Here is a 25,276-nt window from a genome sequence, read left to right on the forward strand (position 1 = left end):
TCTGTACAAGAAACAGTTATCCAAAATGGTAATAAACTGAATATGCCCCTCAACTCTGAAAGAGTTAAAGCTTAGTCAGGCAGTCCAAGGCCCTTTAAGGCGGAGGTGAACATTCTGGCTCATGCTTTCCTTAAACCTTGTGCACCAATGGATCTTGCCCTAGAAGTGGCTTTTCTTTAGGAACTGGTGATCACATAGCTTAATGTCTTACTCATGGAAATGCTTTTCTTAGGCTCTATATTAATAATTATAATTGTAACAAATCTTGCCTGGGAATCTCTTTCTCAAGACTTGTACCCATGATTACACAACAGTGTATCTTGCCCAGAGACATTGCCCGGAACCTGTTCTCCCTGGCTAATGTTGTGCCAAAGTTATCTCAGGATGTATATCTTGTGAAAGGGTCTGGTAGAGCTCCTACAACCCTGAGGTATTCTTTTCATCTATTCTCAGTAGCCAGCTGAGAAGTATATAATGTCCTGCTTAACTAGTGAGGGTGGATATTCTCCTACCCACTTCTGATGTTTATGTCATGAGCTTTTTCTGTCGCTTTCACTTTAAATAAAAATCTGCACAAAGCTCTGAGTGACTGAGACCCGACTTTGGTTCCAGAGTTAAATCATCTCCCTTAGAGACCATGAATCCAGTGGCACCAAACACCTTAAGGCATCAGCTCTAAGAAAATTATACAAACTAAGAAAATACACTTTAATCTGAGTGAGGTTGTCTAGAGTATAGAGGTGTGTGGATGAAAGGGCTGATGTGGAGAACTTCTTTTATTAATCTTTGTATTTGTGGATAACTGTTGAAACTGAACAGTTGAAATAATACAGAGATCCTGTATGCCCTTTACCCAATTTCCCTCATAATAAGACCCATGAAAATCTGTAGTTAAACATAGCAACTAGCATATTGACCCTGATACAGTCACATGCTGTTGCTTCAGTCATGTCCGTCTCTTTGCAACCCCCTGGACTGCAGTCCGCCAGGCTCCTCTGTCCGTGGGGTTCTCCAGGCAAGAATACTGGAGTGGGTTGCCATCCACTTCTGCGGATCTTCCTGACACAGGGATCGAACCTGTGTCTTTTACGTCTCCTGCATTGGCAGGCAGGTTCTTTACCACTAACGCTACCATACAGTCACATACAGAATATTTCAGAGCCCACAAAGATCTTGTTTCTTGCCTGCCTTTTAACAGCTACACTTGCTTTCCTCCTGTCCCTCCTGCTACCTCATTCATCCTTATCTCCATTTCTGTAATTTCCCCATTTCACAGATTCTATTTATAAGCTGTTGATGTCCTCTCCTGTACTGATTTCAGTTATATTCTTCACCTCTGGTGGGTTTTTAACATTTTCTGTTTAAAATTTCTGTCTTCTTACTCAGCTGACCCATTCTTCTCCTTAGTTCTTCAGTCAGCTCTATGATCATCATCCTCAGGCAGATTCCCTGTCTTCACGTCACTTCTACGAAGAAGAACTGATTTCTTCATTTGGAACACATTCCTCTGTCTCCTCGCATTGCCTAAGTTGCTGCCCTTTGTGCCTGTGATGTTTGGGTCAGTTTCCTGAACTTGGACAAGTGGCCTCTGCAGGAGACACCCTACACGTCCAAGAAGCACACTCCCGTCTTGTGGCCAGAGCTGTCTGCTCTAGGGTCCCCTCTGAGGGCTGCATTGGTCCTGTGAATAGTGTTCACAGGCTGAACACTATGGGTGGTCTGGTAGACCTGGCTGGCCATCCCATCCATTCGGTTGCCAGGCCCTGCCTTGCACAGAGGTTGCTAGATTCTGGTTGGAAGGGGAGGTCCTGAGAAAGTGGCTGCAGAATCACAGGGGGTCCGTGGGGCTAGTGCTCACTCACAGATGAGATGAGTTGGGGTCTAGGTGGTGACACCAGGTCCTTGGGCTAGTGCTGGCCCACTCACAGAAAGGGTCTGGCTGAGGGCCCGTGGGTCCAGTGGCTGGTGTCAGACTGCTGATGGGTTAAGAACAGGCATCCTGAAGCTTGTGTTGGCCTTCTGGTGAGTGGGCTGGGTCTTGTCACAGCTGGCTGTGGTTTTCCTGGGGCTGGTGTCTGGTGCACTGTGAGTGAGGATGGATTCAAGGCTAGAGCAGGCTTGCTGATGGGCAGGACATGGTCTGGGGTCTCTGGATACAGGGCTCTGGGTGTCCATGGTCTAGGGAATGTGTGCTGTATGAGTATGGGGCCAGGTCCTGGGGCCTGTGGTTGGCAGGTCCAAGGCCATATGTGGGTGGGGTTCACGGGGTGGAACTTAAAGCAGCCTGTCTAGTGGGTGGGGCTTATCCTTTCTCAGTTGGTTGCAGAGCCTGAGGATACCAGTCATGGTGCCCACAGGCTGTTGGATAGGGGCAGGGCTGGGTCCTGAGGCTAACCAGCTAGAGGGCGGATCCCGCAGCAGTGCTGGCCATCATGCTTCCATGCAGTACAGTGAGATCCCAAATGGCTATTGCCAGTGGCTGTAAATCCAGGGCAACCAGTCTCCTGAAAGTAAGCCCCACTGGCCTTCAAAACCAAATTGTGTAGGGTCTTGTATTCCTATTACAAGACCTGAATTCTGGGGAACCTGATGGGGACCCAGACCTCCTGCTCCTTGGGGAGAACCTCTGCAACTGTAACTATTCTCCCATGTGTGGGTGACCCACTCTGGGTTCAGTTCAGTAGCTCACCAGCTCCTGTTTGGCTCTTTGTAATGCTATAGACTGCAGCACACCAGTCACTGTCTCCCAGAGTTTGCTTAAACTCATATCTATTGAATGGGTGATGCCATCCAGCCATCTCATTCTCTGTTGCCCTCTTCTCCTGCTTTCAATCTTTCCCAGCATCAGGATCTTTTCTAATGAATCAGCCCTTTGCATCAGGTGGCCAGAGCAATTGGAATTTCAACTTCAGCATCAGTCCTTCCAATAATTAGGACTGATTTCCTTTAGGATTGACTGGTTTGATCTCCTTGCAGTCCAAGAGACTCTCAAGAGTCTTCTCCAACACCACAGTTCAGAAGCATCAATTCTTCAATGCTCAGCTTTCTTTACGGTCCAACTCTCACATCCATACAGGACTACTGGAAAAACCATAGGTTTGACTAGACAGACCTTTGTTGGTAAAATAATGTCTCTGCTTTTTAATACACTATCTAGGTTTGTCATAGCTTTTCTTCCGAGAAGCAAGCATCTGTTAGTACTGTGGCTGCCGTCACCATCTGCAGTGATTTTGGAGCCCAAGAAAATAAAATCTCTCACCGTTTCCTTGTTTCCCCATCTATTCGCCATGAAGTGATGGGACCAGATGTCATGATGTTCATTTTTTGAATGTTGAATTTTAAGTCAACTTTATCACTCTCCTCTTTCACTTTCATCAGAGGGTCTTTAGTTCCTGTTAGCTTTCTGCCATAAGGGTGGTATCATCTACATATCTGAAGTTATTGATATTTCTCCTGGCAATCTTGATTCCAGCTTGTGCTTCATCCAGCCTATCATTTTGCATGATGTAATCTGCATAGAAATTAAATAAGCAAGATGAGAATATGCAGCCTTGACGTACTCCTTTCCCAATTTGGAACCAGTCCCTTGTTCCATGTTTGGTTCTAACTGTTGCTTCTTGACCTGCATACAGATTTCTCAGGAGGCAGGTAAGGTGATCTGGTATTCCCATGTCTTTAAGAATTTTCCGCAGTTTGTTGTGATCCACAGGGTCAAAGGCTTTAGCATAGTCAATGAAGCAGAAGTAGATGCTTTTCTGGAATTTTCTTGCTTTTCTATGATCCAGTGCATGTTGGTAATTTGATCTCTGCTTCCTCTGCCTTTTCTAAATACAGCTTGAACATCTGTAATTTCTTGGTTCATGTACTGTTGAAACCTAGCTTGGAGAATTTTGAGCATTACTTTGCTAGCGTGTGAGATGAGTGCAGTTGTGTGGTAGTTTGAACATTCTTTGCATTGCCTTTCTTTGGGACTGGAATGAAAACTGACATTTTCCAGTCCAGTGGCCATTGCTGAGTTTTCCAAATTTGCTGGTATACTGAGTGTAGCACTTAAGCAGTAGCATCTTTTAGGATTAGTAATAACTCAGCTGGAATTCCATCACCTCTACTAGCTTTGTTCATAGTGATGCTTCCTAAAAGGCCCACTTGACTTCACACTCCAGGATTTCTGGTTGTAGGTGAGTAATCACACCATTGTGGTTATCTGGGTCATGAAGATCTTTTTTGTATTGTTCTTCTGTGTATTCTTGTCACCACTTCTTAATATCTTCTGTTTCTGTTAGGTCTATACCGTTCTGTCCTTTGTTGTGCCCATCTTTTCATGAAATGTTTCCTTGGTATCTCTAATTTTCTTGAAGAGATCTCTAGTCTTTCCCATTTTATTGTTTTCCTCTATTTCTTTGCATTGGTCACTTAGGAAGGCTTTCTTATCTCCTTGCTGTTCTTTGCATTAGTGATACCATATAGTATTTGTCTTTCTCTGACTTGTTTCTCTAAGCATAATATTCTCTAGATCCATCCATGTTGCTATACGGCACTATTTCATTTTATTTTTGTCTTTTTTTCCATTGTGTGTATGTACACATCTTCCATAGCTTGGCTATTGTAAATAGTGCAGCTATGGACATTGTGGTGCACATATATTTTCAGATTAGTGTTTGTGTGGTTTTTTTTTTTTTTTTTTGAAATGAGCCCAGGAGTAGAAATGCTGAATCACGTGGCAGTTGCATTTTTGGCTTTTTAAGGCACCTCTGTGCTGTTTTACATAGTGGCTACAACATTTTACATTCTCATAAAAAGACTACAAGTGTTCCCTATTCTCTACATTTTCCCTAACATTTATTATCTGTACACTTTTCAATGGTGGCCATTCTGACTGATTTGGGATAATACCTCACTGTAGTTTTGATTTGCATTTCTCTGTTAATTACCAGTCCTGAGCCTCTCTGCATGTGCCTCTTTGTCATCTGTGTGTCTTCTTTGGAAAAAATGTCTGTTGGAGTCTTCTGCACATTTTTTGGATTGGATTTTTATTTATTTATTTATTTGGTATGCAGTTGTACCAAAACTGTTGGTGCAGTTTAGATATCAACCTCTTGCTGGCCATGCCATTTGCAAACAGTACTTTCCATTCAGCATTTTTTCCTTGTTGTTGATGGCTTTTGTGCAAAAGTTTTTATGTGTAATTTAGTTTCATTTTTTTATTAGTTTGTTTTGTTTACTTTAATTTCTTTTGCATTAAGCAAATGAATCAAGAAGTAGTGCCACCATTTATGTCAGAGATTCCTATGTTCTCTTATATGGTTCTATGGTTTTATATCTTACATTTAGATTTTAAAATAATTTTGAGTTTAGAATGTTCTGTCACCCCACATAGTAGAATAATCTTTCTTTTACATGTGGCCGTTCACCTTTCCCAGCACCACTTGAAGAGATGGTCTTTTCTCCGTTGTATAGTCTTGCCTCCTTTGTAGATTAATTGACTGTAGGTATGCCCATGTATTCCTGGGCTCTATACTCTGTGACATTGCTATATATGGGAGTATTCCCTGCTTCCCTGGTGGCTCAGATAGTAAAGCATCTGTCTACAATGCGGGAGACCCGGGTTCGATCCCTGGGTCAGGAAGATCCCCTGGAGAAGGAAATGGCAATCCACTCCAGTACTATTGCCTGGAAAATCCCATGGACAGAGGAGCTTGGTAGGCTACAGTCCATGGGGTCGCAAAGAGTCGGACATGACTGAGCAACTGCACTCTGCACTCATTCCCTGCTTAGTTACTTGGAAGAGTTTCAGAAGGATAGATAGAAGTCCTTTGTGTGCCTGGTAGAATTCCCTTGTGAACTGGACTAGGTTAGACTTTTCTTTGCTGGAAGAATTTTTGTGGGTTTTGGTTTTTTTTGTTTGTTTGTTTTTTTAAATTACAGATTCAGAGTCACTTCAGGTGATCAGGTCAGGATGTCCAATTCTGCTTGATGCAGTTTTCCTACCAATACAACATTGGTTTGATTACTGAGCTTCATAGTATAGACAGAAGTCTTGGAGTATCATACTTCCAGCTTTGCTCTCTTTAAGATTGCTTTGGGAATTTGGAGTGTTTTTTAGTTCTCTGTCAGTTTTTGGATTTTTTTTCTAGTTCTGTGGACAATATTCTCACAGTACGATAAGGATTGACTTAAATGTATAGATTGATTTAGGTATTATGGCCATTTTAATATTCTTCCAATTCAAGAGCATGGGGTATCTTTCAATTTCTTTTGATTGTCTTCTATATCTTTTAACAATGTTTTATATTGTTTTTAGCATATAGTCTTTTCACTGCCTTGGTTAAGTTTATTCACAGGGTATTTTTCTCAATGTAATTTTAAACAAGATCGGTGGTGATTGTTGTTGTTGTTTTTTTAACTTTCCCATTCTGATATTTCATTGTTAGCATATAGGAATGCAACTTATTTCTGTATATTAACAAGCCTGCTGAATTCATTAATTCTTACAGTTTTTAGGTGGAGACTTTAGGGTTCTTGATACAGTGCCATCTGAACATTTAGCACCTCTTTGCTTCCAGCTGGATACCGTTTACTTCTTACTGTATCTGATTTGCTCTGGCTGGGGCTTCCAATACTGTGTTGAATAGAGCTGGTGACAGTAGGCATTCTTGTCTTGTTCCTGAATTTAGCAGAAAGGCTTTTAGCTTTTAACCATTGAGCAGTATGTTGACTGTGGGTTTGCTTTAGTAACCTTTTTTATGTTGAGACATGTTCCCTCTATACCCACTTTTTTGAGAGGTTTTAGCCTGGATGAATGATGAATTTTATCAAAAGCTATTCTGCATCTATTGAAATGGAGATTAGGTTTCAGTCTTTCTGTTAGTATAGTTATCACCCTGTGTTTTTGTTTTCATTTTGCATATGTTGAACCATCCCTGAAACCCTCAAATGAATCCAGTTTGAGAGAGGTATTTGATCCTTTTTGTGTATTATTGGATTTGGTTTGCTAATATTTTGTTGAGGATTTTTGCATGTATGTTCATCAAAGGTGTTGGCCTGTAATTTTCCTATTTTTTAGTGTTTTTATCTGGTTTTGGTGTCAGGATGATGGTGGCTTCATGGAATGAATTTGGGACTATTCCGTCCTTAGTTATTTGGAAGAGTTTCAGAAGGATAGATAGAAGTCCTTTGTGTACCTGGTAGAATTCCCTTGTGAACTAGACTAGGTTAGACTTTTCTTTGCTGGAAGATTTTTGTGGGTTTTTTTTTTTTTTTTAAATTACAGATTCAGAGTCACTTCGGGTGATCAGGTCAGGCTGTCCAATTCTGCTTGACTCAGTTTTTGGATTTTTCCATTTTCTAAGTTGTCCAATTTATTGGTCTATTCAAAGAATATGATTTTTTCTTTTTTTTTTTTTAGATTTTCATGGTACTTGTTATGTACCCTTTCATTTGTCTTTTTTTGGGGGTCTTTTCTCTTTTTTGTGGGTCTGGTGGAAAATTTTTATCAGTTTTAACTCTTAAAATACTGCATGCTTTCTTTGATCTTTTATTTTCTCTCTGATCTTCATTTCATTCCTCTGTTCATGTTGTGTTGTTTTTTTCTTTTGCTAATTCTTTTAATTGGTAGGTTAACTTGTTTAAGTGTTTGTTTGTTTTTCTTGAAGGTCTGTATTGCTATGAACTTCCCTCTTAGAACTAATTTGACAGAGTCCAGTAAATTATATAGAGTTGTGTTTTCATCTTCATGTGTCTGAGGTATTTCAGTTCTTTTTGGATCTCACTGTTGACACATTTATTCTTTTCAGAAGCATGTTTAGTCTCCATGTGTTTGTTCTTTTTTCAGTGTTTTATCTTCAGTTGATGTAACAATCAGAAAAATGCTTGATATAAGTTCTATCCCCTTATATTTGTTGAGGCTTATTTCTTGACCTAGTAGATGATCTATCCTGGAAAATATTTCATGTGCACTTCAAAAAAATTGAAATTCTGCTTTGTTAAATGATATGACCTATGGATATCAAGTACATCCAGCTGATCTGTTGTATCATTTAAGACTATGATTGACTTACTAATTTTTTAAATTGCACTATCTGTTTGTTTGTTTTTTATGTTGCTGGACTGTTAGTCTCCTATTGTCAATACCTGTTTTCAGGTCTATTCATATTTGCTTTATCTATGTTGTTGATGTTTAGTTGCTAAGTTGTGTCTGACTCTTTGCAACCCCATGGACTGTAGCCTGCTAGGCTTCTCTGTCCATGGGATTTCCCAGGCAGGAATACTGGAATGGGTTGCTATTGTACCCATGTGTTCGGGGAAACAAACTCACTCAGAAGGGCAATGCAGAGAGTGCAGTGCACTTTATTACACCTGTGGGCCCAAGGCAGAGTCTCCTCTTAGCCAAGGACCCTGACCAGCATGTGTGAAAATCTTTTATACCCCATATGTACGTGTCTGAACCCACCACTCCAAATTCCTTGAGACTTACATAAACCAAGGAAAATACAATCCCAATAACCCCATCATTCACATGCTATGTGCTCATGTGCTCAAACAGTCAAACAATTAGCCAATAATCAATAAACCCAAGGTTACACTCCAACTAATACAGAAAAATTTATGGCCTGTCTGGAGGAAGGGGTAATTAGTGTACGTTTTCTCTAAGGCAATTGCCAGGGTCCAGCCCTGGTCCTGGAATGTGAAGTCAAGTGGGCCTTAGAAAGCATCACTATGAACAAAGCTAGTGGAGGTGATGGAATTCCAGTGGAGCTATTTCAAATCCTGAAAGATGATGCTGTGAAAGTGCTGCACTCAATATGCCAGCAAATTTGGAAAACTCAGCAGTGGCCACAGGACTGGAAAAGGTCAATTTTCATTCCAATCCCAAAGAAAGGCAATGCCAAAGAAGGCTCAAACTACTGCACAATTGCACTCATCTCACACGCTAGTAAAGTAATGCTCAAATTTCTCCAAGCAAGGCTTCAACAATATGTGAACCATGAACTTCTTGATGTTCAAGCTGGTTTTAGAAAAGGCAGAGGAACCAGAGATCAAATTGCCAACATCCGCCAGATCATCAAAAAAGCAAGAGAATTCCAGAAAAACATCTATTTCTGCTTTATTGACTATGCCAAAGCCTTTGACTGTGTGGATCACAATAAACTGTGGAAAATTCTGAAAGAAATGGGAATACCAGACCACCTGACCTGCCTCTTGAGAAATCTGTATGCAGGTCAGGAAGCAACAGTTAGAACTGGACATGGAACAACAGACTGGTTCCAAATAGGAAAAGGAGTGCGTCAAGGCTGTATATTATCTCCCTGCTTATTTAACTTAAGTGCAGAGTACATCATGAGAAACGCTAGGCTGGAGAAGCACAAGCTGGAATCAAGATTGCCAGGAGAAATATCAATAACCTCAGATATGCAGATGACACCACCTTTATGGCAGAAAGTGAAGAGGAACTCAAAAGCCTCTTGATGAAAGTGAAAGAGGAGAGTGAAAAAGTTGGCTTAAAGCTCAACATTCAGAAAATGAAGATCATGGCATCCAGTCCCATCACTTCATGGGAAATAGATGGGGAAACAGTGGAAACAGTGTCAGACTTTATTTTTGGGGGGGGCTCCAAAATCACTGCAGATGGTGATTGCAGCCATAAAATTAAAACACGCTTACTCCTTGGAAGAAAATTTATGACCAACCTAGATAGCATATTCAAAAGCAGAGACATTACTTTGCCGGCTAAGGTCCGTCTAGTCAAGGCTATGGTTTTTCCAGTGGTCATGTATGGATGTGAGAGATGGACTGTGAAGAAGGTTGAGCACCAAAGAATTGATGCTTTTGAACTGTGGTGTTGGAGAAGACTCTTGAGAGTCCCTTGGACTGCAAGGAGATCCAACCAGTCCATTCTGAAGGAGATCAATCCTGGGATTTCTTTGGAGGGAATGATGCTGAAGCTGAAACTCCAGTACTTTGGCCACCTCATGCGAAGAGTTGACTCATTGGAAAAGACTCTGATGCTGGGAGGGATTGGGGGCAGGAGGAGAAGGGGACGACAGAGGATGAGATGGCTGGATGGCATCACTGACTTGATGGACATGAATCTGAGTGAACTCCGGGAGTTGGTGATGGACAGGGAGGCCTGGCATGCTGCAATTCATGGGGCTGCAAAGAGTCAGACATGACTGAGTGACTGAACTGAACTGAACTGAGCCCCAGTGGATCCAGGGTAATTTGAAGCAGGGACAGAGTCGGTGAGGAAAAACTTATTTATTTAGAAATATAAAGAGAGATTAGGAAAGAATAGTGTAGTAGAAAAATTAGTGGAGAAAAGAGGCTGAATAACTTGGTTTATGTGGAAAACCAATAAAACTCCGGGACAAGGAATTTGCACTGTCTACGTAGGCCACCAGTGCCCACTTGAATAGTGGAGGGTGCCCCGCCTTGGGCTCCCTCCCACGTGGGTCTTTGAAGCCAGGGCAAGTAAGTAGACATGGTGAGCCTTCACGCTCCAGATTGGAATTCAGCCAGAAAAGGGAGAAAAGAACGACATGAGGGAGCCAAGCATCAGTGCCAGACCCACAACTTTATTTTCAAAAGCAGCTTATATACACCAAGTTGTACATAAAGAAATAATGGAATATGCAGAGTTATGCAGGGGCAGCAGTCCTGACTCTTATTGAGACCAGGCTTTCTTTTTGCATACCTTCCCATATACAAAAGGTCTTAGGTGGTTTTACATCATCTTCTGGCAAGGGGCCTGATAAAATTTTTATGGCTCTTTTCCTAGATAAATGTCTATCAACCAGAAAACTCTTTTTCCCTTGAAGTGTTTTTTTCTTTAATCTGCATCACCCTCAAAGTACTAAATAAAGTTGCATTCCTGTAGAACAAAGGTGCAGTGGGTTATAACAAAGAAAGTACTTAACTCAAAGATCTAATGTTGCTAATACCATGGCTAGTACCTGTTTTTTCTACATACCAACTATATCAACAAATAAAAGATATGAAAACTTGGCAGCAAGTATTGGCTCAACAAATGAAACCCGTAATCAGTCCTTTTCTAATGATTTTGACTCCTTGGAAGCCCCTGCATTCCTAGGATGTTTTAAGCTTCCTGTGCCTCTTGTGGTCGGGAGGCCACAAACAATCACATGTGCAGCTACAAACAATCACATGCACAGCTATAAGAGTCTGGCAGGCAGGCTAGAAAGCCATCAGAGGGGTTTTCAGATTGAAACACTCTTATTATGCCCAGGAGATTTATTATCTAAAAGTTCTAAGTTAACTTTTTCCAGAAAAAGTTGGTGGGGGGACAGCCCCCTGTTAATGTCAGAAGAGTAGGTGGAAAGCATAACACAGTAAAGCAGGCAGGCTCTGGTTTTGGGGGTAGATGTTCGAGAAAATCCAGCAAGGCTCCCTTAAGGCCCAACTCACCTTTGCCTGTTGGGCCCCTTAACCAAATGACCTTTGCCATGGGCGGGACTCCTCGTGCTGGCTCCCAGGAGGCAATGAGTTACCTAGATACGATCTTCAAGGTTCCTTTGTCTGGAGGGGGTCTTATCCGTTTTCATAGGCACTAAACACAGAGTTCAGAGTCCATTGGAAAGGTGGCTGAGCATGATCAGCATGAACAGGCCTAAGATGGAGTCCAGGCCCTATGAATTCCTTCTTCATTGCCATTTCCTTCTCCAGGGAATCTTCCCAACCCAGGTATCGAACCAGCATCTCCTGCATTGGCAGGCAGGTTCTATACCACTTAGCCACTAGGGAAGCCCTTTTATTGTTACATGATCTCATATTAGACGCGTCTTTAGTAACAAACATTCTCTTCTTGCACTGATTCTTCAATCATTATATAATGCTCTTTTTGTCTTTTTTGTCCTTAGATTTAAAGTCTATTTTTTCTGATAGGAGTATTGCTACTCCCGCTTTCTTGGTTCCACTGGATGAAATCTTTTTCTATTGCTTTCTGTCTCTGTGTTTTCCAGCATGAAATGAGTCTTTCATGGGCAGCCTATTGAAGGGTCTTGTTTTTTTCAGTTTAGTCAGCCACCCTATGTCTTTTTGCTTTTCAAAGCTATTTTTTAGCCGCTAAGGAGCATATACTTATTTACTGACAGTAATTAATTCAGTGTACATAAAATGACTAAATTCCACAACTCTTGCTAGTTGTAACAGCAGAATGTGTTGAATAATGTTGATTCCAATTGTGCATGCATTGATGCATATTTTAAATAGAATTGGCTTACCTGTAAATAAACTATTGCTACTGAAGGTAAAAGAACATTATTAACCCAGGTCTCCTGCATTGCGGGCAGATTCTTTACCATCTGAGTCACCAGGGAAGCCCAAAGAATATAAAACAGTATCAATGTTTGGGCTTCTCAGGTGGTGCTAGTGGTAAGGGACCCACCTGCTGATGCAGGAGGCCTAAGAGATGTGGGTCCAATCCCTGGGTCAGGAAGATCCCCTGGAAAAGGGAATGGCAACCCACTCCAGTATTCTTGGCTAGAGAATCCCATGGACAGAAGAGCCTGGTGGGCTACATAGGGTTGCAAAGAGTTGGACATGATTGAAGTGACTTAACACACAATATCAAAGTTAAAAGAATATAATGATTTGGGAATTTGGGGGCAGTTTTTTTTCATTTAATTTTTTATATTCAGATATAGTTTGTTATCAATGTTATGTTAGTTCAGGTATACAGCAAAGCAATTCAGGTATCAGTTCAGTTCAGTCGCTCAGTCGTGTCCAACTCTTTGTGACCCCATGAATCACAGCACGCCAGGCCCCCCTGTCCATCACCAACTCCCAGAGTTCACGCAGACTCACGTCCATCGAGTCCGTGATGCCATCTAGCCATCTCATCCTCTGTCGTCCCCTTCTCCTCCTGCCCCCAATCCCTCCCAGCATCAGAGTCTTTTCCAATGAGTCAGCTCTTCGCATGAGGTGGCCAAAGTACTGGAGCTTCAGCTTTAGCATCATTCCTTCCAAAGAAATCCCAGGGCTGATCTCCTGCAGAATGGACTGGTTGGATCTCCTTGCAGTCCAAGGGACTCTCAAGAGTCTTCTCCAACACCACAGTTCAAAAGCATCAATTCTTTGGTGCTCAGCCTTCTTCACAGTCCGACTCTCACATCCATACATGACCACAGGAAAAACCATAGCCTTGACTAGACTGACCTTAGTTGGCAAAATAATATCTCTGCTTTTGAATATGCTATCTAGGTTGGTCATAACTTTTCTTCCAAGGATACGTATACATATATCCATCTTTTTCAGATTTGTTCCTCATATAGGTAATTACAGAATATTGAGTGGAGTTCCCTGTGCTACATAGTAGGTCCTTATTGATTATCTATTTTATATATAGTAGTTTATATGTATGTTAATCTCAAACTCCTAATTTATTCCTCCCCTGCCTGCCTTGCCCATTTGGGAAACACTAGTTTGTTTCCAGAATCTGTGGAAAATCCCATGGACAGAGGAGCCTGGCAGGCCAGAGTTCATAGGGTCACAAAGAGTCAGACACACTTTAGCAACCAAACAACAAAAACAATTACAACCTTATTTACTCCTAAATAATATTTTTAGAGGAAGTAAGAATCTATATCTCAATTAATTTTCTAAACATACACTGGATTTTGACCAAAATTAATTATTCATTTAAGTGGGCAGTAAATTTTCTAGTTGCCATTGGATAAAAATCAAAGCATATTTTAAAATTAATACACATTAATCTGTGTATTTTAGTTTAAAGGAATACTCTTTTAAGGAAATTTAACATATTACCTTAGTAGCATGTCAGTATGTTTATTTTAAAGCTATGATTTCTAAATTTCTATACATAATTACATACATGCATGCAGAAGAGAGTAGCTAGATAATAAATAGATGATAGATAGACAGATGATAAATAGATGATAGGCAGAAACAGAGTAGGAGGAGAGAGCCAGCGCGGGCTGGGGGATAGGAGGAGAGAGGAATGGCAACACCAAGGCTTCACTGTGCTGTAAGCTGCAGAGAGCAGAACGTCAGTGATCTATAAAGCTCCTGTATTCTCAATTTTAAGTAGTAAACCAACTTTGTAGTCATTTCCAACTCTTTTGCTCTATTTTCTCAGACACACATTTTCAGGCTACAATGGACTTACTAATGGACTAAATCCCATTTCACCTCATGCCTGCCGTGAGCCTGAAACACCAGCTCACACAGACATTGGGAGCCATTGACCTTCCCTCCTTTGGCTACACCATGGTGTACACCTGCCATCTGGGATTCTTCCTGTCAGGTGGATTTGAGCACAGGACGTGTAAAGCAGACATGAAATGGACAGGGAAGCCCCCTGTCTATAAAAGTAAGTCACTGTTGAGAAGTGAGAGTGGGTCCCTGCAGAGCAGGATGAGTGTCAGTTGCCCACCAGGCTCATGCCCAGGTGGAAGACCCCCAAGTAGTAACCTCTTGAAGGTGCTCTTTTCCGGCAATCCCCCACCAGCTCAAATCAGTGCTTGCTGTGTGTGAACTGTGTGTGAATATGTGTGCACTCTGTGTTGGAGGCAGAGGAGGCACAGGCTAACAAGAGGTGCAGATCTCCTTATTTGTAAATCACATTTTAAATCAAAGAGAAACCCACTACGAGTTAAAAGGAAAATAAAATACAGTATGTCTTTGGAAAATGTATTTTTTAATGAAAATGTGCAAATATCACCAGTGTTGGTGAATATATAACATAGGCTTGTTATTTTTGAGACCATAGCTATTTAGGGGTAGAATATAAGTTTGTGTCCTTGACATTGGTTCTGCTTTTTAAACTTACAAATCTATGAACACCAGAATGATGCACTAATGACTAATGAAGTCGTGTATTTGCAAATAAAGGTAACACCAAGTCAGAGCTGACAGCATCACACCTTCAGCTTCTCCACCAAGCCACGCTTATACCTGATAGCTAAGCAGCAGAAACAGACATGACAGAGTGTGACACAGCCCAAGCCTTTAGTGGTAGCTTCTTAGAGCTTCTTTCAGTTCTCACTTCGCAATTCTGAAAGAAAGAATTATCTTTCTGTGAGTTAGAATGCAAAGATGAGCTCAATAAAGGACAGAAATGGTAGGGACCTAACAGAAACAGAAGATAGTAAGAAGAGGTGGCAAGAATACACAGAAGAACTGTACAAAAAGGATCTTCATGACCCAGATAATCATGATGATGTGATCACTCATCTAGAGCCAGACATCTTGGCATCATGCTCTAGGGTCCCCAAAATTATCTTGCACCTTGACCCTGTGAATGTGTAAATGAGACAGACCAGGTGCTCAGATCTAATCCTGTGTCGGAATAAGCTGAGACTTTATAAAATATTCAGATTTCTTAAGCTTACCTAGGTCCTTTGGATAATATGTTTCTTCATGGAGTTAGGATTTTTTTTCCCCCAAAGGAAATGCTCTCCAGTGTGACTCTGATGCAATTAAGGTTAGATTTGGGAAAGCGGTTGGATCAAGAGTTGTTCAGATTGAGTCCCAGTGGACAGAAGTCCCCCTGCTGTGTACAGTTTGATTGGGAAGGATCATAGAAGAGGAAGTGGAAGTCCCACTCATGGAGGACCAGCCAGGACCTGGTGTCCTGTGGGGTGCTATAATTTAATCATCATAAAAACCTTCTGAATACATGCATCTTATCTCTACTGATACACACCCTAGACAAAACCATTCAGCAGTCATTCTGAGGACCTTTGTCCACCATGCCATTCATTTCATTTTAACAAGTGCAGCTCATTTGTATAAGTAGCTATATTTGGGGCTATTTTTATGGTCTCTCTTTTTTTATATTGAGAAATATTTGTTTTAAATTTTATAAGAATTTTGTACAAACTCTCCACATTTTTGACATAGCTGTCTTTATGAAGACTTCTTTTTAGTTATTCACTATTTTTATAGATGATTCTCCATTTAATATTATTGTAAAATATTTGCTATATTCCCTGTGCTGTATAATATGTCCTTGTAGCTTGTTTATTTCATACATAGTAGTTTAATCCCCTAGACTATGTCTCTTTTTCTTCCCTACAATACATACCCCTGTCCTCAGAAGTGAGTAGAAACTGAATAAAAACATTGAAATTAAAAAATTAATGTAACTGAACATATATTACTTTTGTTCCTTCTGTAGAATAAAGATGTTGAATTGAGTGAAGTAGATGATACTTACTCAAGACAGATGAAGACTTCAGTAAGAGGTGATTTTAGGAAAAAAGGACTACAACTTTAAAAATAAAAACATTAATCTCTGTTATTGAAAACACTGTCCTCTCTGTATCATATTCCACAAAATGGGCAAGTACATGCTTTCCTAATCATGAGCGTTCCTATGATATAAGAATAACCTGTGATCCTTTCCTAGGTGTTTATGAGGAGGAGGAGGCCCACTTACTTCTGAAAGCTTTTCAGATTAAAGGCCCAGTGGATATCTTCCTCAGCAACTTTGAGGACAGCAACTGGGGACTGGATGGTTACGTGAGTACTTCCTGGAGGGTTTTCTAATCATCATGTCTGCACAGAGGTGGGGGCACTAACAGAGGGATTCCTTCTAAGGCAACCTGGGTCCTGTCTGCACCGTGAAAACTCAGGGCCCTCGTCCGGGCCTCTCAGCCAGCCACATCACCCCTTCATCATCTGATGAAAAAAAGCCATCTCTGAGATGAGGAAGAACCTGTCCAGGAACGACAGTCTGTTCCTCCCGGACACACGAAAGCTTAGGTGCAGACCACACTGCACTGTAAGAGTGGGGCTAGACTCTTCACAAGGCCATGGTAACCACCCTGCATACGCTGAGAGAGATTCCAGATGTCCCTTCATAGTCTCTTCGCAAGTTAACCCTTTGCTTCTGTGCTAATTCATTATCGAACTTGAGCATTAAAGGGCCTCACGTGATACACAAGAGACAGTAGCTGTGATACAGTGAGTTTCACGTAATGTAGGCTCTGAAGTAATTCATACATGTGTCCCCCCTTTACAAAGGATACTCAACCTATAAATTTAGTGTTAAATTTACTAGTTTTTCAGATCAAAATGAGACAGAATTTGTTAGTTGAAGTTCAAGTCTGTATATTTCAATTTTAACTGTAAATGGAAAACTCCAAAGAATGACAAATTTTTAAAAGAATTAACCATTAATGTCTGGGGCTTCCCAGGTGTTGCTAGTGGTAAAGAACCCACCTGCCACTGCAGGAGACATAAGATAGTGGGTTCCATCCTGGGTCAGGAAGATCCCCTGGAGGAGGGCATGCATAAATACTGGATTCACGCCAGTGTTCTTGCCTAGAGAATCCCCATGGACAGAGGAGCCTAGCAGGCTACAGTCCCCGTGGTCGCAAAGAGTCAGACGTGACTGAGGCAAGTTAGCATTACTGTCTAACTAGGAGAAATAACATTTACATTATGATAAAAGAAGAGGTTATGATTAATCCTTGTTTTCTTCCTTTTCAAGTGTATCAAGTATCATCTGGACTTAAAAGGGAGGGTTTACTTTGGGAAATTCAAGCTGGAAAGGCATTGTATGCTGTACTTACCTGATTTTGCAAAGCAAATATCAGGTTGGTCTGCAGATGACTGAGCTGAGCGTGATGGAAAGGACATGACACAAAAGAAACAGAAACAAAAATAAGAGAGAGACTCATGTATGTTACAACTGGATGAAGAAAATCCCCTTCACTGGCAAGCAAGATGGAAAATATCAGCTGACATAAGTGCATTAAATATGCCAGACACAGAATTAATATCCTTGATTTACAAAGAGATATTGTGAAAAACAGGAAAAAAAGCAAAGTGGAAACTCAAAGAATAAACTACATTACCCTAAGAATATCATTAATTTTAAGTGATTAAAAATGGGCCAATAAATTGTGAAAAGATCTTACCTTGAAAAGAATGTATTATGACCACAAAGATCATTTTAAACTATGAGAATATTGAAGTTTCTTAAAAATGATTTGGGGTGGGTTAGAAAAAAGCACCTGAGTGTTCATTTTTGGTGAGTGTGTGAATAGATATGTACAATTTGACAATATTCTTTTATCAACAATTGTACCTCTGAAATGTTTCATCAGACAAGTGTGATCATTATTTTTTGCATATTCAGGTAAATGTATAGCAGGACTATTTTCAACAGTTGAAATTAGAACTAACCTGGGTATCTTACACATCTATCATAAATGAATTGGTTCTTATATCAATCCCATACAATGTATTACATTAAACAGAAGACAGTTAATTCAGTATATGTTATTAGAGAACAAAGATTACATAATGATGTAGAAAGGTCCTCATGACTTATACATGAGAAAGAAGTTTGTTCTAGACAGAAGAGACAAATATGCCTGCCTGACTTCTTTCTGTCTTTCTCAAGTGCTAGACAAGAAAAATGTCTGAAAAAAACTCACTAAATGTGATGTTTACATCATCCACTTGCCAGTTTGTGATCCGGGAGGAATTAAAACATTCTTGAGCCTATTTTTTCATCTGAAATTTCAGTAGCGTTCTTGGTTGCTGCGAAGATTGAGAGTCAATGTGAGGGTTTGCTTTGTGCTAAAGCTCTTCTCACAGACGTCTTTACTCATGTTGGGACTAACACAGATGGAGATGAGATAATGAGCACCACGGTTTGTAATGAGATGAGCACCACGTTTCTCTGGAATAGTATTGGCTACTTCCTACTTTACTTACAGAATGCCACTAACATATGAATTGTACACCGAGGAGTACTGCATGCCCAGCTTAACACTGGGCAGCCTCCCATGAGTGTATTACTTGGTGATGGTTGTCACTGATGTACTCATTTCACAAAACTTCATCAAAATCCTGAGGGATTCCAAAGGAAGTATATACCACCCTATTCAATAACTACACTTGAAAAACAAAAAACTTGACCGAAAAGGATAATTAATCATAAAATATTCTAAACCCACCATTCCAAACCAAGACCTTGTACATAGAAGAGTCTTAAGTTACAATGTCAGCCATGGCCGAGATGGTGCTTTCAATGGAGTTATAGTATTTTGAGATAATGAAAACAGGCCAGATCTAATGTTGGTGAAGTTTTCTCTTGCTCTGAGCCAAATCCTGTGGTTATCTGCCCTCCTTTCTCCGACACACACACTCTAGTAATTCCATCTAAGGACACTCCAACCAGCCTTGCACTGTACTCTGTGGATGTCGGAGTTTACTGATCCAGTCTCAGCCTGAATGGAACCATCACTTTGCTGTTGAGAATTTTTTTTGCATTGCCCCATTTATTTTTAATCTAACAAAATAACAGCTTGCTTTAACAAGTAGTCTTTCTTCTCATGTGATAATGAGCTTACTGTCAGGGAAAACAATCTGCCTCACAAAATAATTTGAATCACAAGCAAGTCTCCCATTCAACTAAGGAGAAAAGGCTATGTGTAAGTAATGCTTCAACAACAGCCATTCATTTCTGAGTCATGGCTACACTCTGTTTTTATGGATATAAATAAACAACCTCTTAATTGTCTCCAGTCAGTAAATAAACTGTAAAAACAAACAAACAAACAAAATCAGTCAGTAGATACACCGAAACTTTGTGCTCCAGTTTCCCAGGCTGAAAGAGGGAAATGTTCCTATTTCAGGCCGGCAACTCTGCAGGCTGAAAGGTGAACACTGGTTCATTTCACATATACTATTCCTGAAAACTGTACTTCTTCCAGGAAAATTTATTTCACATAAATATTCGCATCTAAGTCAGAGTTGTCAGAAATATAGAGAAAACTACCATAGGAAATCACATTTAAATTCCATCTAAAATAAGACACAAATGGATTTACCTATGAAACAGTAAGAGACTCACAAATCCAGAAACTAACAGATGCCTGTGGGGATTTGGTTGTGGGTGTTGCCAGGTTGAAGTAGAAATGAAGAAATGAAAATCATTGTGTATAATGTAAGAAAAATAATAGGGTATTGTATGCAGCAGAGAAAAATATAGCCATGACTTCTCAATATCTTTAAATGGTATATATTCCATGAAAATACTGATCACCCTGTTGTATCCCAAAGCAAACAGAGTAATGTGAATCAACTGTAGCTCAGCTGAAAAAGAAAGAGTGGATGGATGGCTACAAACACATGAAATTATCAAGAATGAAGGTTCACAAAATAAAAATGGGAAAAGTTTAGGAATAAAACTCCCATCAAGAAATTAATTTGGATGGGATTACTTAAAATCTCTTGGTCCATCCACTAGAAAGCACAGTATGGAGGATCTTCTGAAAACAAAACATGGAAGAGCCAGAGGAAGCAGCAATTGCGTGCCTGGGCATACGGTAGGGAAAAGAAACATTTTTGAAGAACTGGGTACTCATGCCATCCCTGCAGGACCAGTTTCCAAAGGAAGGACACTGCTGCAACCTTAGTGCACAAGAACACAGAAATGAGAAAAGGAAATGGGTTCTATCACACAATGGTGAATGAGTCAGCCATGAGGAAGAACATAACAGTGCCAGGTCCAGGCATAGGCAAGAAGGTAGAGACGATCACAGCCAGTGAAGTAAGAGAGACAGGGGGCGACAAGCAGAGTGTGATGTCACTTGTAGGCGGCATCTAATAACGGCTACACAGGCGTTCTTTGAGCCAAGATAAACAGTTCACAGACTTAGAAGAAACTTGTCTCCCTTACTGTTAGCAGAGAAGGTGCTGGGCACATAGAAATAAGGTACTTGTGTGACATGTGCACACTACTATTTAGAAAATAAGCCCCAAGGACCTACTGGGTAACACTAGGAATGATACTCCACTTTCTATCATAATCTGTACAGGAACAGTTCCTGAAATACATCATATACACGTCAATGTGTGAGGGAATCAAGTGACTATGAATTACAAAAAGAATCCACTGCCTTGTAATTCACCTATATACTCAAGTTCAAATAACTGGGTAAACACAGTAAATATGGAAACATATGCTGACTCGATTCCCCTCATCCCATGGTTAATTTGGCTGCTATCATATCTCTGGAGACTGGGCAGGCTTGGGTCCCAAGGCTGGATTGTTTTTGGGCTCTGGATCCGGGAAGGATGCGGCAGGCTATGTGACTGCACGATGTTCCTGGGGTGCCTCTTGCCCTCTGCAGGAGCCTTCAATCTCTATGTACAGGCAAAATATCTGAAGAAATTTTAATTAATGTAGACACACATACGGGTACGCAATAGATGATCCAAAGTGACCTACTGAACAGCAGGTGGAAGTTTACTGAACAGTGTACTCACCTAGAAGGGAACAAGAACTTGAAAGAAAACGGATAAATGTTCATCCATGAATGTATCAACTTCCTGTACACCTGAAGCACACGTAAGATCAGAAATCACCTCTATTCCAATATAAAATCACACTGAAATGACAGGGCCGGGGGCGGGGAAACTTGTGGGGCTGGGTAATGTTGCCGCCCTGTGGCCATTTTCTGTAACAACGGCTTGAAAACCTGTGCTGATGAGCATTGAGTATTCTCAAGGCCAAAGGGTCTGGAAGTCAAAAACTGCTGATCTGAACAAAGGATGTGAAGGAGTCCTTGGGCCTAGAAAAGAAAACAAACGGTCTCAAAAGCCCTTGCTGAATCATCTAACTTCAGAGAAAACAAAACCGAACTTTAAGTCCCGCCCTGATGCTCCCAGCCTGTTACATCTACCTGGGACTTATCACCCCCTGCCCAAAACCTCCCACTCCCTGTTCAACTACAAATGCCATCTCAACTAAAGATTACCCAAAATGTCCCACCTGACTAACGTTTCCCTTATCGCTTCCACAAACCTCCCTTTAAATATGAAGCTTCTCTGATCCCTCTCGCACTCAGCTTGGCCATTAGGCTGACTGTCGCCCCTCCTTACCTGAATAAAGGTAACCTACCTCCATTGAGGTCATCTCTCCTTTTCTGCTTCGGTCCGAACTATATCTTACAGGGGTGGTTATCAGAAAAGAATTTAAAACAGGGCTAAGTTACAGGAAGCTGCATTAAGAGGTAACATGAACTCACCCTTGGAAAGAAAGCACATGAAAAGAGGTCAGTTTCGCTAAATAACAGAAATGCAAATCGAAAGAAACCACAGGAAGGAATCATATCACAGCCCTCAGAATGGCCATTGTCAGAAACTTGACAAACACTAAAGAATGGAGAAGGTGTGGACAAAAGGGAATATTCCTACCCTCGTGCTGGCAACAGACATTGGTAAGAGACACTGAAGGATCGTGGGAGGCTAATTAAGACAAAACAAAAATGAGGTTAGAACACACTCTAACACCATACACAAACTTCAAATCATAAATATCTAAAGGTTAGGAGAGATTCTATGAAACTCTTAAGGAAAACATAGACAGGACACACGAGGATATAAACTGCAAGATCTTTTGGGGTTTGGTTGGTTTCATTGCAAAGTCTCTTGGAATCCATCTCCTAGAGCAATGAGAAATAAAACAAAACCAGGAAAATGTGACCTACTTCGATTTCAAAGCAGGTGTCCAAAAATGGAAACCTTCAGGAATGAAGAAGGCAACCCAGAATGCAAAGAAACATTTGCCAACCAAGATACTCACAAGCATTTCATCTCCAAAACCAACAAAAAGCTCACATTGTCATAATATTTCAATAAAGTGCGTTCCATAAAGTATTGCTCCCTTCTGTTGTTCAGTTCAGTTCAGTTGCTCGGTCTTCTCTGACTCTTTGCAACCTAACAGACACAGCACGTACCGCTTCTCTGCCCATCACCATCTTCCGGAGCTTGCTTAAAATCATGTCCATTGAGTCGGTGATGCCATCCAACCATCTCATGCTCTGTCGCCCCCTTCTCCTCCTGCTTTCAATCTTCCCAGTATCAGGGTCTTTTCAAATGAGTCAGTTCTCTGCATTAGGTGGCCTAAGTATTAGAGATTCAGTATCAGTCCTTCCAATGAATATTCAGGGTTGATTGCATTTAGGATTGACTGGTTTGATCTCCTTGCTGTCCAGGAATTCTCAAGAATCTTCTCCAACACCACACACAGTTCAAAAGCATCAATTCTTCGGCGTTCAGCTCTCTTTATGGTCTAACTCTCACATCCATACATGACTGCTGGAAAAATCACAGCTTTGGCTAGACAGGCCATTATAAGCAAAGTAATGTCTCTTTATAATATGCTGTCTAGCTTGGTCATAGCTTTTCTTCCAAGAAGCCACCAGGGAAGCCCTCCAAGAAGCAAGCATCTTTTAATTTCATGGCTGCGGTCACCATCTGCAATGATTTTGGAGCCCAAGAAAATAAAGTCTCTCACTGTTTCCATTGTTTCCCCATGTATTTGCCATGAAGTGATGGGACTGGATGCCATGATCTTTGCTTTTTTAATGTTGAATTTTAAGCCAGTTTTTTCACTTTCCTCTTTCACTTTCATTAAGAGACTCTTTAGTTCCTCTTCACTTTCTGCCATAAGGGTGGTGTCATCTGCATATCTGAGGTTATAGATATTTCTCCCAGCAATCTTGATTCCAGCTTGTGCTCCATCCAGCCTGGCATTTTGCATGATGTACTCTGCACAGAAGTTAAACAAGCAGGGTGGCATATACAGTCTTGATGGACTCCTTTCCCAATTTGGAACCAGTCTATTGTTCCACGTCTGTAACTGTTGCTTCTTGATCTGCATACAGGTTTCTCTGGAGCCAGGTAAGGTGGTATGGTATTCCCATCTCTTTAAGAATTTTCCACAGTTTGTTGTGATTCCCTCAGTCAAAGGTTTTGGTGTAGTCAATAAAGCAGATGTTTTTCTGGAACTCTCTTGCTTTTTTTATGATCTAGCAGATGTTGGCAATTTGATCTCGGGTTCCTCTGCCTTTTTTCAATCCAGCTTGAACATCTGGAAGTTCTTGATTCATGTACTGTTGATGCCTTGCTTGAAGGATTTTGAGTATTACTTTGCTACAGTGTGAGAGGAGTGTAACTGTGTGATAGTTTGAACATTCTTTGGCATTGCCTTTCCTTGGGATTGAAATGAAAACTGACATTTTCCAGTCCTGTGGCCACTGCTGAGTTTTCCACATTTGCTGGCATACGGAGTGCAGCACTTTCACAGCATCATCTTTCAGTTCAGTTCAGTTCAGTCGCTCAGTCATGTCTGACTCTTTGCGACCTCATGAATTGCAGCACTCCAGGCCTCCCTGTCCATTACCAACTCCCAGAGTTCACTCAGACTCACGTCCATCGAGTCCGTGATGCCATCCAGCCATCTCATCCTCTGTTGTCCCCTTCTCCTCCTGCCCCCAATCCCTCCCAGCATCAAAGTCTTTTCCAATGAGTTAACTCTTCTCATGAGGTGGCCAAAGTACTGGAGTTTCAGCTTCAGCATCATTCCTTCCAAAGAAATCCCAGGGCTGATCTCCTTCAGAATGGACTGGTTGGATCTCCTTGCAGTCCAAGGGACTCTCAAGAGTCTTCTCCAACACCATAGTTCAAAACCATCAATTCTTCGGTGCTCAGCCTTCTTCACAGTCCAACTCTCACATCCATACATGACCACAGGAAAAACCATAGCCTTGACTAGACGGACCTTAGTGGGCAAAGTAATGTCTCTGCTTTTGAATATGCTGTCTAGGTTGGTCATAACTTTTCTTCCAAGGAGTAAGCGTCTTTTAATTTCATGGCTGCAGTCACCATCTGCAGTGATTTTGGAGCCCAAAAACATAAAGTCTGACACTGTTTTCACTGTTTCCCCATCTATTTCCCACAGATGCCATGATCTTCGTTTTTGGAATGTTGAGCTTTAAGCCAACTTTTTTGCTCTCCTCTTTTACTTTCATCAAGAGGCTTTTTAGCTCCTCTTCACTTTCTGCCATAAGGGTGGTGTCATCTGCATATCTGAGGTTACTGATATTTCTCCTGGCAATCTTGATTCCAGCTTGTGTTTCTTCCAGTCCAGCATTTCTCATGATGTACTCTGCATAGAAGTTAAATAAGCAGGGTGACAATATACAGCCTTGACGCCCTCCTTTTCCTATTTGGAATCAGTCTGATGTTCCATCCAGTTCTAACTGTTGCTTCCTGACCTGCATACAGGTTTCTCAAGAGGCAGGTCAGGTGGTCTGGTATTTCCATCTCTCTCAGAATTTTCCACAGTTTATTGTGATCCACACAGTCAAAGGCTTTGGCATAATCAATAAAGCTGAAATAGATGTTTTTCTGGAACTCTCTTGCTTTTTCGATGATCCAGCAGATGTTGGCAATTTGCTCTCTGGTTCCTCTGCCTTTTCTAAAACCAGCTTGA

The sequence above is a fragment of the Capra hircus genome, chromosome 5 (genome assembly GCF_001704415.2).
Source record: "Capra hircus breed San Clemente chromosome 5, ASM170441v1, whole genome shotgun sequence".
NCBI classification, from domain to species: domain Eukaryota; kingdom Metazoa; phylum Chordata; class Mammalia; order Artiodactyla; family Bovidae; genus Capra; species Capra hircus.